Source organism: Lemur catta, unplaced genomic scaffold, assembly GCF_020740605.2.
Source record: "Lemur catta isolate mLemCat1 unplaced genomic scaffold, mLemCat1.pri scaffold_91_ctg1, whole genome shotgun sequence".
Classification (NCBI taxonomy): domain Eukaryota; kingdom Metazoa; phylum Chordata; class Mammalia; order Primates; family Lemuridae; genus Lemur; species Lemur catta.
In genome coordinates this window covers 353,697-367,141 of record NW_025423883.1, presented here as the reverse complement: position 1 = coordinate 367,141, position 13,445 = coordinate 353,697, and positions in this window count along the sequence as shown.

The window sequence follows — 13,445 nt, the reverse complement described above, 5'->3', positions numbered from 1 at the left end:
TGCCCCGGGGCCCCCGGAGAGAGGGTCCGATTGGAGATGTGGAGGCTCAGTCCCCGAGGCTGTCGCCCCTCACACGCCTGCCTCCGCAACTGCTGACCGACCGGCTCTGAATTCAGGACACATTCTAATGTTGTCCAAGTACATGACCACGTTACCCTAGGAAAGGAAAAATTGGATCCTCTCCATATATGCAGAAGAAGAGAATCTAAACGGTTGGCTATTCGTTCACGGGAACATAATGGAAGAATCCAGATGAGAAGACATCTAGAGACACTTTTCAAAAGTCTGAATCTTTAGAAAATGTTCTCAAGGATTAAGAAGTAGAAACATTCCTTGGAAAGTCACGAGCAAGACGAGGGTGTTGATAGGAAATCCTTCTCTTCGATACTACAAGAGACGCTCTGAAAATCTCCTCAAACGAGGTCAAAAACCAAGAGTATGTGGGAAAGGAAAATCAACTCTTTCGTTTGCCTCACCTGCTACGGTTCTCAGAATAGACTGTTGGCCCCTGTGCACAGAGACCGGCAGAAACCGGAAGCGAGTTCAGCAACATAGCTCCATCTGAGGTCCGCATTCCATCGATAGTTTCAACCCTTCTTATTTCCTACCAGAGACACAATAAGGAAGGCGAGTTTTCAAAAGGATTCCCATTCGAAGTCACAGAAGATCTACATAGCGCCTCCGGGAACGAGGTGCCGACGTGGAGGGAAAACTTAGTACCCGGGGCGGGGAGGACACGCCAGAGGAAACTGGGGCAGGCAGGGAGTGCACGCATCCGCACCCGAACGCCCCACCGGCCGCCGGCCCCGCGACGGGCCGGCCGGTTCTGGGGCCCCGCGGGTGCCGCTGCCACACTCGTGCCCCGACGGGAATCGGGGCAGAGCGGTCCTCCCAAGACAGGGGGGCCGCACGTCTTCGCGACCTCCGAGCGAAGGACCGGCCCCGCGTCCCCGCTTCCACGTCCCGGCCCCGCCCCAAGCCCCTCCCCACCGTGCCCTCCCGCGGGGCGGGGCAGGGCCCCCTCGCGCGCACTCTCCGCCCCTGGAAGTCCGTCCCAGCGCGCGCCAGCCCGCGGGTCTGCTCGCTGGGGTGTGGGACTGTGGTGCGGCACTTCCGTGTTTGCGCCGGGGGAGAGGGGGTGTGCGCGACCCTGCGCCAGACCCGTCAGTCTCCCCCTGCCCTCGCCCCCCCGCGCCCCCCGCCCCGATCTGCAGAGGGCTGTCTAGCGAAGCCCAGGGGCAGCAGGAGGGACCGCCCTGAGCTGGGACGGGCCGTTTTCGACTCGGCCTCTTGGGGCGTTGCGGAGCGCCCCCCAGTGTCTGAGGCCGCACCGCCCTGAAGGCGCCCGATCTCCTCTGATCTGGGAAGCTAAGCAGGGTCGGGTCCGGTCGGGACCTGGATGTGAGACCGCTGCCTGAGAACAACACCGGGCAGAGCACGGCCGATGGCCGTGGGCTTTTTTGTTTTTCTTCCTCTGCCTCTTTTGCTGTCCCGCCACCCTGGGCTGGAAGGCGGCAGCGGGGAACAATACTGGGCCGAGCACGGCCTTTGGCAGTTGGCAGTTGGCAGTTGGCAGTTAGCCGTTGGCCGTTGGCCGTGGGGTTTTTTGTTTTTCTTCCTCTGCCTCTTTTGCTGTCCCGCCCCCCTGGGGTGGAAGGCGGCAGCGGGGAACAATACTGGGCCGAGCGCGGCCGTTGGCAGTTGGCAGTTGGCAGTTGGCAGTGGGCCGTTGGCCGTGGGCTTTTTTGTTTTTCTTGCTCTGCCTCTTTTGCTGTCCCGTCCCCCTGGGCTGGAAGGCGGCAGCGGGGAACAATACTGGGCCGAGCGCAGCCGTTGGCAGTTGGCAGTTGGCAGTTGGCAGTTAGCCGTTGGCCGTTGGCCTGTGGCTTTTCTGTTTTTCCTTCTCTGCCTCTTTTGCCGTCTCGCCCCCCTGGGCTTGAAGGCGGCAGCGGGGAACAATACCGGGCCGAGCGCGGCCCTTGGCAGTTGGCAGTTGGCAGTTGGCAGTTAGCCGTTGGCCGTTGGCCTGTGGCTTTTCTGTTTTTCCTTCTCTGCCTCTTTTGCCGTCTCGCCCCCCTGGGCTTGAAGGCGGCAGCGGGGAACAATACTGGGCCGAGCGCGGCCGTTGGCAGTTGGCAGTTGGCAGTTGGCAGTTAGCCGTTGGCCGTTGGCCTGTGGCTTTTCTGTTTTTCCTTCTCTGCCTCTTTTGCCGTCTCGCCCCCCTGGGCTTGAAGGCGGCAGCGGGGAACAATACCGGGCCGAGCGCGGCCCTTGGCAGTTGGCAGTTGGCAGTTAGCCGTTGGCCGTTGGCTTGGGCTTTTTGTTTTTCTTTGTCTGCCTCTTTTGCTGTCCTGCCCCCCCGGGCTGGAAGGCGGGTGGGCCCCCCCGCCTTCTCAGCCCCCGCCCCGGCTGCCGCCCCCGGCCTGCCCGGACCCTGCCCCGTGGCCCCCGGAGAGAGGGTCCGATTGAAGAGGTGGAGGCTCAGTCCCCGAGGCTGTCGCCCCTCACACGCCTGCCTCCGCAACTGCTGACCGATCGGCTCTGAATTCAGGACACATTCTAAAGTTGTCCAAGTACATGACCAGGTTACCCTAGGAAAGGAAAAATTGGATCCTATCCATATTTGCAGAGGAAGAGAATCTAAACAGTTGGCTCTTCGTTCACGGGAACAGAATTGAAGAATCCAGGTGAGAAGACATCTAGAAACACTTTTCAAAATCTAAATCTTTGAAAATATTCTGAAGGATTAAGAAGTAGAAACATTCTTTGGAAAGTCACGAGCTAGACCAGGCTGTTGACAGGAAATCCTTCTCTTGGATACTGCAAGAGACACTCTGAAAATCTCCTCAAACGAGGTCAAAAACCAAGAGTATGCTGGAATGGAAAATCACCTCTTTCGTTTGAGTCACCTCCTACGGTTCTCAGAATAGACCGTTGGCCCCTGTGCACGGGAGCCCGGCAGAAACCCGAAGCGAGTTCAGCAAGTTAGCTCCATCTGAAGTCCGCATTCCATCGATAGTTTGAATCCTTCTTATTTCCTACCAGATACACAATAAGGAATGCGAGTTTTTAAAAGGGTTCACATTCGAAGTCACAGAAGATCCATATAGCGCCTCGGGGAAAGGGGTGCCGACGTGGAGGGAACATTAGTACCCGGGGTGGGGAGGACACGCCAGAGGAAACCGGGGAAGGCAGGGAGCGCAGGCACCCGCACCCGAACGCCCCACCGGCCGCCCGACGCAGCGACGGGCCGGCCGGCTCTGGGGCCCCGCGGGTGTCGCTGCCACACTCGTGCCCCGACGGGAATCGGGGCAGAGGGGTCCTCCCCAGACAGGGGGGCCTCACGTCTTCGGGACCTCCGGGCGAAGGACCGGCCCCGCGGCCCCGCTTCCTCATCCCGGCCCAACCCCGAAGCCCCTCCCCACCGTGCCCTCGCGCGGGGCGGGGGAGGGCCCCCTCGCGGGCACTCTCCGCCTCTGGCCTCCCCCCCCCCCCGTCCCCGCGCCTGGAAGTCCGTCCCAGCGCGCTGGAGCCCGCCGGTCTGCTGGGTGGGGTGTGGGACGGTGGTGCGGCGCTTCCGTGTTTCTGCCAGGGGACAGGAGGTGTGGGCGACCACGCGCCAGACCCGTCAGTCTTCCCCTGCCCTCCTCCCTCCGAGCACCCCCCAATCGGGACAGGGGGGTATAGCGAATCGCAGAGGCGGCGGGAGGGACCGCCCTGGGCGAGGAGGGGCCCTTATTGGCTCGGCCTCTTGGGGCTTCCCAGAGGACCCCCCAGTGTCTGAGGCCGCACCGCCCTGAAGGCGCCGGATCTCCTCTGATCTGGGAAGCTAAGCAGGGTCGGGACCCGGATGGGAGACCGCTGCTGGGAGACTGCTGCCGGGAGACTGCTGCCGGGAGACCGCTGGCGGGGAACAATGCCGGGCGTGGCAGTTGGCAGTTGGCAGTTGGCTTTTTTGTTTTTCTTTCTCTGCCTCTTTTGCTGTCCTGCCCCCCTGGGCTGGAAGGCGGGAGGGGCTCCTCCGCCCGCCTCGGCCGTCAAGGGGCGGCCCCCTCTGCCCTCTCCGCCCCCGCCCCGGCTCCCGGCCCCGGCCGGCCCGGACCCTGCCCCGGGGCCCCCGGAGAGAGGGTCCGATTGGAGATGTGGAGGCTCAGTCCCCGAGGCTGTCGCCCCTCACACGCCTGCCTCCGCAACTGCTGACCGACCGGCTCTGAATTCAGGACACATTCTAATGTTGTCCAAGTACATGACCACGTTACCCTAGGAAAGGAAAAATTGGATCCTCTCCATATATGCAGAAGAAGAGAATCTAAACGGTTGGCTATTCGTTCACGGGAACATAATGGAAGAATCCAGATGAGAAGACATCTAGAGACACTTTTCAAAAGTCTGAATCTTTAGAAAATGTTCTCAAGGATTAAGAAGTAGAAACATTCCTTGGAAAGTCACGAGCAAGACGAGGGTGTTGATAGGAAATCCTTCTCTTCGATACTACAAGAGACGCTCTGAAAATCTCCTCAAACGAGGTCAAAAACCAAGAGTATGTGGGAAAGGAAAATCAACTCTTTCGTTTGCCTCACCTGCTACGGTTCTCAGAATAGACTGTTGGCCCCTGTGCACAGACACCGGCAGAAACCGGAAGCGAGTTCAGCAACATAGCTCCATCTGAGGTCCGCATTCCATCGATAGTTTCAACCCTTCTTATTTCCTACCAGAGACACAATAAGGAAGGCGAGTTTTCAAAAGGATTCCCATTCGAAGTCACAGAAGATCTACATAGCGCCTCCGGGAACGAGGTGCCGACGTGGAGGGAAAACTTAGTACCCGGGGCGGGGAGGACACGCCAGAGGAAACTGGGGCAGGCAGGGAGTGCACGCATCCGCACCCGAACGCCCCACCGGCCGCCGGCCCCGCGACGGGCCGGCCGGTTCTGGGGCCCCGCGGGTGCCGCTGCCACACTCGTGCCCCGACGGGAATCGGGGCAGAGCGGTCCTCCCCAGACAGGGGGGCCGCACGTCTTCGCGACCTCCGAGCGAAGGACCGGCCCCGCGTCCCCGCTTCCACGTCCCGGCCCCGCCCCAAGCCCCTCCCCACCGTGCCCTCCCGCGGGGCGGGGCAGGGCCCCCTCGCGCGCACTCTCCGCCCCTGGAAGTCCGTCCCAGCGCGCGCCAGCCCGCGGGTCTGCTCGCTGGGGTGTGGGACTGTGGTGCGGCACTTCCGTGTTTGCGCCGGGGGAGAGGGGGTGTGCGCGACCCTGCGCCAGACCCGTCAGTCTCCCCCTGCCCTCGCCCCCCCGCGCCCCCCGCCCCGATCTGCAGAGGGCTGTCTAGCGAAGCCCAGGGGCAGCAGGAGGGACCGCCCTGAGCTGGGACGGGCCGTTTTCGACTCGGCCTCTTGGGGCGTTGCGGAGCGCCCCCCCAGTGTCTGAGGCCGCACCGCCCTGAAGGCGCCCGATCTCCTCTGATCTGGGAAGCTAAGCAGGGTCGGGTCCGGTCGGGACCTGGATGGGAGACCGCTGCCGGAGAACAACACCGGGCAGAGCACGGCCGATGGCCGTGGGCTTTTTTGTTTTTCTTCCTCTGCCTCTTTTGCTGTCCCGCCACCCTGGGCTGGAAGGCGGCAGCGGGGAACAATACTGGGCCGAGCACGGCCTTTGGCAGTTGGCAGTTGGCAGTTGGCAGTTGGCAGTTGGCAGTGGGCCGTTGGCCGTGGGCTTTTTTGTTTTTCTTCCTCTGCCTCTTTTGCTGTCCCGCCACCCTGGGCTGGAAGGCGGCAGCGGGGAACAATACTGGGCCGAGCACGGCCTTTGGCAGTTGGCAGTTGGCAGTTGGCAGTTGGCAGTTAGCCGTTGGCCGTTGGCCCTGGGGTTTTTTGTTTTTCTTCCTCTGCCTCTTTTGCTGTCCCGCCCCCCTGGGCTGGAAGGCGGCAGCGGGGAACAATACTGGGCCGAGCGCAGCCGTTGGCAGTTGGCAGTTGGCAGTTGGCAGTTAGCCGTTGGCCGTTGGCCTGTGGCTTTTCTGTTTTTCCTTCTCTGCCTCTTTTGCCGTCTCGCCCCCCTGGGCTTGAAGGCGGCAGCGGGGAACAATACCGGGCCGAGCGCGGCCCTTGGCAGTTGGCAGTTGGCAGTTGGCAGTTAGCCGTTGGCCGTTGGCCTGTGGCTTTTCTGTTTTTCCTTCTCTGCCTCTTTTGCCGTCTCGCCCCCCTGGGCTTGAAGGCGGCAGCGGGGAACAATACCGGGCCGAGCGCGGCCCTTGGCAGTTGGCAGTTGGCAGTTGGCAGTTAGCCGTTGGCCGTTGGCTTGGGCTTTTTGTTTTTCTTTGTCTGCCTCTTTTGCTGTCCTGCCCCCCCGGGCTGGAAGGCGGGTGGGCCCCCCCGCCTTCTCAGCCCCCGCCCCGGCTGCCGCCCCCGGCCTGCCCGGACCCTGCCCCGTGGCCCCCGGAGAGAGGGTCCGATTGAAGAGGTGGAGGCTCAGTCCCCGAGGCTGTCGCCCCTCACACGCCTGCCTCCGCAACTGCTGACCGATCGGCTCTGAATTCAGGACACATTCTAAAGTTGTCCAAGTACATGATCAGGTTACCCTAGGAAAGGAAAAATTGGATCCTATCCATATTTGCAGAGGAAGAGAATCTAAACAGTTGGCTCTTCGTTCACGGGAACAGAATTGAAGAATCCAGGTGAGAAGACATCTAGAAACACTTTTCAAAATCTAAATCTTTGAAAATATTCTGAAGGATTAAGAAGTAGAAACATTCTTTGGAAAGTCACGAGCTAGACCAGGCTGTTGACAGGAAATCCTTCTCTTGGATACTGCAAGAGACACTCTGAAAATCTCCTCAAACGAGGTCAAAAACCAAGAGTATGCTGGAATGGAAAATCACCTCTTTCGTTTGAGTCACCTCCTACGGTTCTCAGAATAGACCGTTGGCCCCTGTGCACGGGAGACCGGCAGAAACCCGAAGCGAGTTCAGCAAGTTAGCTCCATCTGAAGTCCGCATTCCATCGATAGTTTGAATCCTTCTTATTTCCTACCAGATACACAATAAGGAATGCGAGTTTTTAAAAGGGTTCACATTCGAAGTCACAGAAGATCCATATAGCGCCTCGGGGAAAGGGGGTGCCGACGTGGAGGGAACATTAGTACCCGGGGGTGGGGAGGACACGCCAGAGGAAACCGGGGAAGGCAGGGAGCGCAGGCACCCGCACCCGAACGCCCCACCGGCCGCCCGACGCAGCGACGGGCCGGCCGGCTCTGGGGCCCCGCGGGTGTCGCTGCCACACTCGTGCCCCGACGGGAATCGGGGCAGAGGGGTCCTCCCCAGACAGGGGGGCCTCACGTCTTCGGGACCTCCGGGCGAAGGACCGGCCCCGCGGCCCCGCTTCCTCATCCCGGCCCAACCCCGAAGCCCCTCCCCACCGTGCCCTCGCGCGGGGCGGGGGAGGGCCCCCTCGCGGGCACTCTCCGCCTCTGGCCTCCCCCCCCCCCCGTCCCCGCGCCTGGAAGTCCGTCCCAGCGCGCTGGAGCCCGCCGGTCTGCTGGGTGGGGTGTGGGACGGTGGTGCGGCGCTTCCGTGTTTCTGCCAGGGGACAGGAGGGTGTGGGCGACCACGCGCCAGACCCGTCAGTCTTCCCCTGCCCTCCTCCCTCCGAGCACCCCCCAATCGGGACAGGGGGGTATAGCGAATCGCAGAGGCGGCGGGAGGGACCGCCCTGGGCGAGGAGGGGCCCTTATTGGCTCGGCCTCTTGGGGCTTCCCAGAGGACCCCCCAGTGTCTGAGGCCGCACCGCCCTGAAGGCGCCGGATCTCCTCTGATCTGGGAAGCTAAGCAGGGTCGGGACCCGGATGGGAGACCGCTGCTGGGAGACTGCTGCCGGGAGACTGCTGCCGGGAGACCGCTGGCGGGGAACAATGCCGGGCGTGGCAGTTGGCAGTTGGCAGTTGGCTTTTTTGTTTTTCTTTCTCTGCCTCTTTTGCTGTCCTGCCCCCCTGGGCTGGAAGGCGGGAGGGGCTCCTCCGCCCGCCTCGGCCGTCAAGGGGCGGCCCCCTCTGCCCTCTCCGCCCCCGCCCCGGCTCCCGGCCCCGGCCGGCCCGGACCCTGCCCCGGGGCCCCCGGAGAGAGGGTCCGATTGGAGATGTGGAGGCTCAGTCCCCGAGGCTGTCGCCCCTCACACGCCTGCCTCCGCAACTGCTGACCGACCGGCTCTGAATTCAGGACACATTCTAATGTTGTCCAAGTACATGACCACGTTACCCTAGGAAAGGAAAAATTGGATCCTCTCCATATATGCAGAAGAAGAGAATCTAAACGGTTGGCTATTCGTTCACGGGAACATAATGGAAGAATCCAGATGAGAAGACATCTAGAGACACTTTTCAAAAGTCTGAATCTTTAGAAAATGTTCTCAAGGATTAAGAAGTAGAAACATTCCTTGGAAAGTCACGAGCAAGACGAGGGTGTTGATAGGAAATCCTTCTCTTCGATACTACAAGAGACGCTCTGAAAATCTCCTCAAACGAGGTCAAAAACCAAGAGTATGTGGGAAAGGAAAATCAACTCTTTCGTTTGCCTCACCTGCTACGGTTCTCAGAATAGACTGTTGGCCCCTGTGCACAGACACCGGCAGAAACCGGAAGCGAGTTCAGCAACATAGCTCCATCTGAGGTCCGCATTCCATCGATAGTTTCAACCCTTCTTATTTCCTACCAGAGACACAATAAGGAAGGCGAGTTTTCAAAAGGATTCCCATTCGAAGTCACAGAAGATCTACATAGCGCCTCCGGGAACGAGGTGCCGACGTGGAGGGAAAACTTAGTACCCGGGGCGGGGAGGACACGCCAGAGGAAACTGGGGCAGGCAGGGAGTGCACGCATCCGCACCCGAACGCCCCACCGGCCGCCGGCCCCGCGACGGGCCGGCCGGTTCTGGGGCCCCGCGGGTGCCGCTGCCACACTCGTGCCCCGACGGGAATCGGGGCAGAGCGGTCCTCCCAAGACAGGGGGGCCGCACGTCTTCGCGACCTCCGAGCGAAGGACCGGCCCCGCGTCCCCGCTTCCACGTCCCGGCCCCGCCCCAAGCCCCTCCCCACCGTGCCCTCCCGCGGGGCGGGGCAGGGCCCCCTCGCGCGCACTCTCCGCCCCTGGAAGTCCGTCCCAGCGCGCGCCAGCCCGCGGGTCTGCTCGCTGGGGTGTGGGACTGTGGTGCGGCACTTCCGTGTTTGCGCCGGGGGAGAGGGGGGTGTGCGCGACCCTGCGCCAGACCCGTCAGTCTCCCCCTGCCCTCGCCCCCCCGCGCCCCCCGCCCCGATCTGCAGAGGGCTGTCTAGCGAAGCCCAGGGGCAGCAGGAGGGACCGCCCTGAGCTGGGACGGGCCGTTTTCGACTCGGCCTCTTGGGGCGTTGCGGAGCGCCCCCCAGTGTCTGAGGCCGCACCGCCCTGAAGGCGCCCGATCTCCTCTGATCTGGGAAGCTAAGCAGGGTCGGGTCCGGTCGGGACCTGGATGGGAGACCGCTGCCTGAGAACAACACCGGGCAGAGCACGGCCGATGGCCGTGGGCTTTTTTGTTTTTCTTCCTCTGCCTCTTTTGCTGTCCCGCCACCCTGGGCTGGAAGGCGGCAGCGGGGAACAATACTGGGCCGAGCACGGCCTTTGGCAGTTGGCAGTTGGCAGTTGGCAGTTAGCCGTTGGCCGTTGGCCGTGGGGTTTTTTGTTTTTCTTCCTCTGCCTCTTTTGCTGTCCCGCCCCCCTGGGGTGGAAGGCGGCAGCGGGGAACAATACTGGGCCGAGCGCGGCCGTTGGCAGTTGGCAGTTGGCAGTTGGCAGTGGGCCGTTGGCCGTGGGCTTTTTTGTTTTTCTTGCTCTGCCTCTTTTGCTGTCCCGTCCCCCTGGGCTGGAAGGCGGCAGCGGGGAACAATACTGGGCCGAGCGCAGCCGTTGGCAGTTGGCAGTTGGCAGTTGGCAGTTAGCCGTTGGCCGTTGGCCTGTGGCTTTTCTGTTTTTCCTTCTCTGCCTCTTTTGCCGTCTCGCCCCCCTGGGCTTGAAGGCGGCAGCGGGGAACAATACTGGGCCGAGCGCGGCCGTTGGCAGTTGGCAGTTGGCAGTTGGCAGTTAGCCGTTGGCCGTTGGCCTGTGGCTTTTCTGTTTTTCCTTCTCTGCCTCTTTTGCCGTCTCGCCCCCCTGGGCTTGAAGGCGGCAGCGGGGAACAATACCGGGCCGAGCGCGGCCCTTGGCAGTTGGCAGTTGGCAGTTGGCAGTTAGCCGTTGGCCGTTGGCTTGGGCTTTTTGTTTTTCTTTGTCTGCCTCTTTTGCTGTCCTGCCCCCCCGGGCTGGAAGGCGGGTGGGCCCCCCCGCCTTCTCAGCCCCCGCCCCGGCTGCCGCCCCCGGCCTGCCCGGACCCTGCCCCGTGGCCCCCGGAGAGAGGGTCCGATTGAAGAGGTGGAGGCTCAGTCCCCGAGGCTGTCGCCCCTCACACGCCTGCCTCCGCAACTGCTGACCGATCGGCTCTGAATTCAGGACACATTCTAAAGTTGTCCAAGTACATGACCAGGTTACCCTAGGAAAGGAAAAATTGGATCCTATCCATATTTGCAGAGGAAGAGAATCTAAACAGTTGGCTCTTCGTTCACGGGAACAGAATTGAAGAATCCAGGTGAGAAGACATCTAGAAACACTTTTCAAAATCTAAATCTTTGAAAATATTCTGAAGGATTAAGAAGTAGAAACATTCTTTGGAAAGTCACGAGCTAGACCAGGCTGTTGACAGGAAATCCTTCTCTTGGATACTGCAAGAGACACTCTGAAAATCTCCTCAAACGAGGTCAAAAACCAAGAGTATGCTGGAATGGAAAATCACCTCTTTCGTTTGAGTCACCTCCTACGGTTCTCAGAATAGACCGTTGGCCCCTGTGCACGGGAGACCGGCAGAAACCCGAAGCGAGTTCAGCAAGTTAGCTCCATCTGAAGTCCGCATTCCATCGATAGTTTGAATCCTTCTTATTTCCTACCAGATACACAATAAGGAATGCGAGTTTTTAAAAGGGTTCACATTCGAAGTCACAGAAGATCCATATAGCGCCTCGGGGGAAAGGGGTGCCGACGTGGAGGGAACATTAGTACCCGGGGTGGGGAGGACACGCCAGAGGAAACCGGGGAAGGCAGGGAGCGCAGGCACCCGCACCTGAACGCCCCACCGGCCGCCCGACGCAGCGTCGGGCCGGCCGGCTCTGGGGCCCCGCGGGTGTCGCTGCCACACTCGTGCCCCGACGGGAATCGGGGCAGAGGGGTCCTCCCCAGACAGGGGGGCCTCACGTCTTCGGGACCTCCGGGCGAAGGACCGGCCCCGCGGCCCCGCTTCCTCATCCCGGCCCAACCCCGAAGCCCCTCCCCACCGTGCCCTCGCGCGGGGCGGGGGAGGGCCCCCTCGCGGGCACTCTCCGCCTCTGGCCTCCCCCCCCCCCGCCGTCCCCGCGCCTGGAAGTCCGTCCCAGCGCGCTGGAGCCCGCCGGTCTGCTGGGTGGGGTGTGGGACGGTGGTGCGGCGCTTCCGTGTTTCTGCCAGGGGACAGGAGGTGTGGGCGACCACGCGCCAGACCCGTCAGTCTTCCCCTGCCCTCCTCCCTCCGAGCACCCCCCAATCGGGACAGGGGGGTATAGCGAATCGCAGAGGCGGCGGGAGGGACCGCCCTGGGCGAGGAGGGGCCCTTATTGGCTCGGCCTCTTGGGGCTTCCCAGAGGACCCTCCAGTGTCTGAGGCCGCACCGCCCTGAAGGCGCCGGATCTCCTCTGATCTGGGAAGCTAAGCAGGGTCGGGACCCGGATGGGAGACCGCTGCTGGGAGACTGCTGCCGGGAGACTGCTGCCGGGAGACCGCTGGCGGGGAACAATGCCGGGCGTGGCAGTTGGCAGTTGGCAGTTGGCTTTTTTGTTTTTCTTTCTCTGCCTCTTTTGCTGTCCTGCCCCCCTGGGCTGGAAGGCGGGAGGGGCTCCTCCGCCCGCCTCGGCCGTCAAGGGGCGGCCCCCTCTGCCCTCTCCGCCCCCGCCCCGGCTCCCGGCCCCGGCCGGCCCGGACCCTGCCCCGGGGCCCCCGGAGAGAGGGTCCGATTGGAGATGTGGAGGCTCAGTCCCCGAGGCTGTCGCCCCTCACACGCCTGCCTCCGCAACTGCTGACCGACCGGCTCTGAATTCAGGACACATTCTAATGTTGTCCAAGTACATGACCACGTTACCCTAGGAAAGGAAAAATTGGATCCTCTCCATATATGCAGAAGAAGAGAATCTAAACGGTTGGCTATTCGTTCACGGGAACATAATGGAAGAATCCAGATGAGAAGACATCTAGAGACACTTTTCAAAAGTCTGAATCTTTAGAAAATGTTCTCAAGGATTAAGAAGTAGAAACATTCCTTGGAAAGTCACGAGCAAGACGAGGGTGTTGATAGGAAATCCTTCTCTTCGATACTACAAGAGACGCTCTGAAAATCTCCTCAAACGAGGTCAAAAACCAAGAGTATGTGGGAAAGGAAAATCAACTCTTTCGTTTGCCTCACCTGCTACGGTTCTCAGAATAGACTGTTGGCCCCTGTGCACAGAGACCGGCAGAAACCGGAAGCGAGTTCAGCAACATAGCTCCATCTGAGGTCCGCATTCCATCGATAGTTTCAACCCTTCTTATTTCCTACCAGAGACACAATAAGGAAGGCGAGTTTTCAAAAGGATTCCCATTCGAAGTCACAGAAGATCTACATAGCGCCTCCGGGAACGAGGTGCCGACGTGGAGGGAAAACTTAGTACCCGGGGCGGGGAGGACACGCAGAGGAAACTGGGGCAGGCAGGGAGTGCACGCATCCGCACCCGAACGCCCCACCGGCCGCCGGCCCCGCGACGGGCCGGCCGGTTCTGGGGCCCCGCGGGTGCCGCTGCCACACTCGTGCCCCGACGGGAATCGGGGCAGAGCGGTCCTCCCAAGACAGGGGGGCCGCACGTCTTCGCGACCTCCGAGCGAAGGACCGGCCCCGCGTCCCCGCTTCCACGTCCCGGCCCCGCCCCAAGCCCCTCCCCACCGTGCCCTCCCGCGGGGCGGGGCAGGGCCCCCTCGCGCGCACTCTCCGCCCCTGGAAGTCCGTCCCAGCGCGCGCCAGCCCGCGGGTCTGCTCGCTGGGGTGTGGGGACTGTGGTGCGGCACTTCCGTGTTTGCGCCGGGGGAGAGGGGGTGTGCGCGACCCTGCGCCAGACCCGTCAGTCTCCCCCTGCCCTCGCCCCCCCGCGCCCCCCGCCCCGATCTGCAGAGGGCTGTCTAGCGAAGCCCAGGGCAGCAGGAGGGACCGCCCTGAGCTGGGACGGGCCGTTTTCGACTCGGCCTCTTGGGGCGTTGCGGAGCGCCCCCCAGTGTCTGAGGCCGCACCGCCCTGAAGGCGCCCGATCTCCTCTGATCTGGGAAGCTAAGCAGGGTCGGG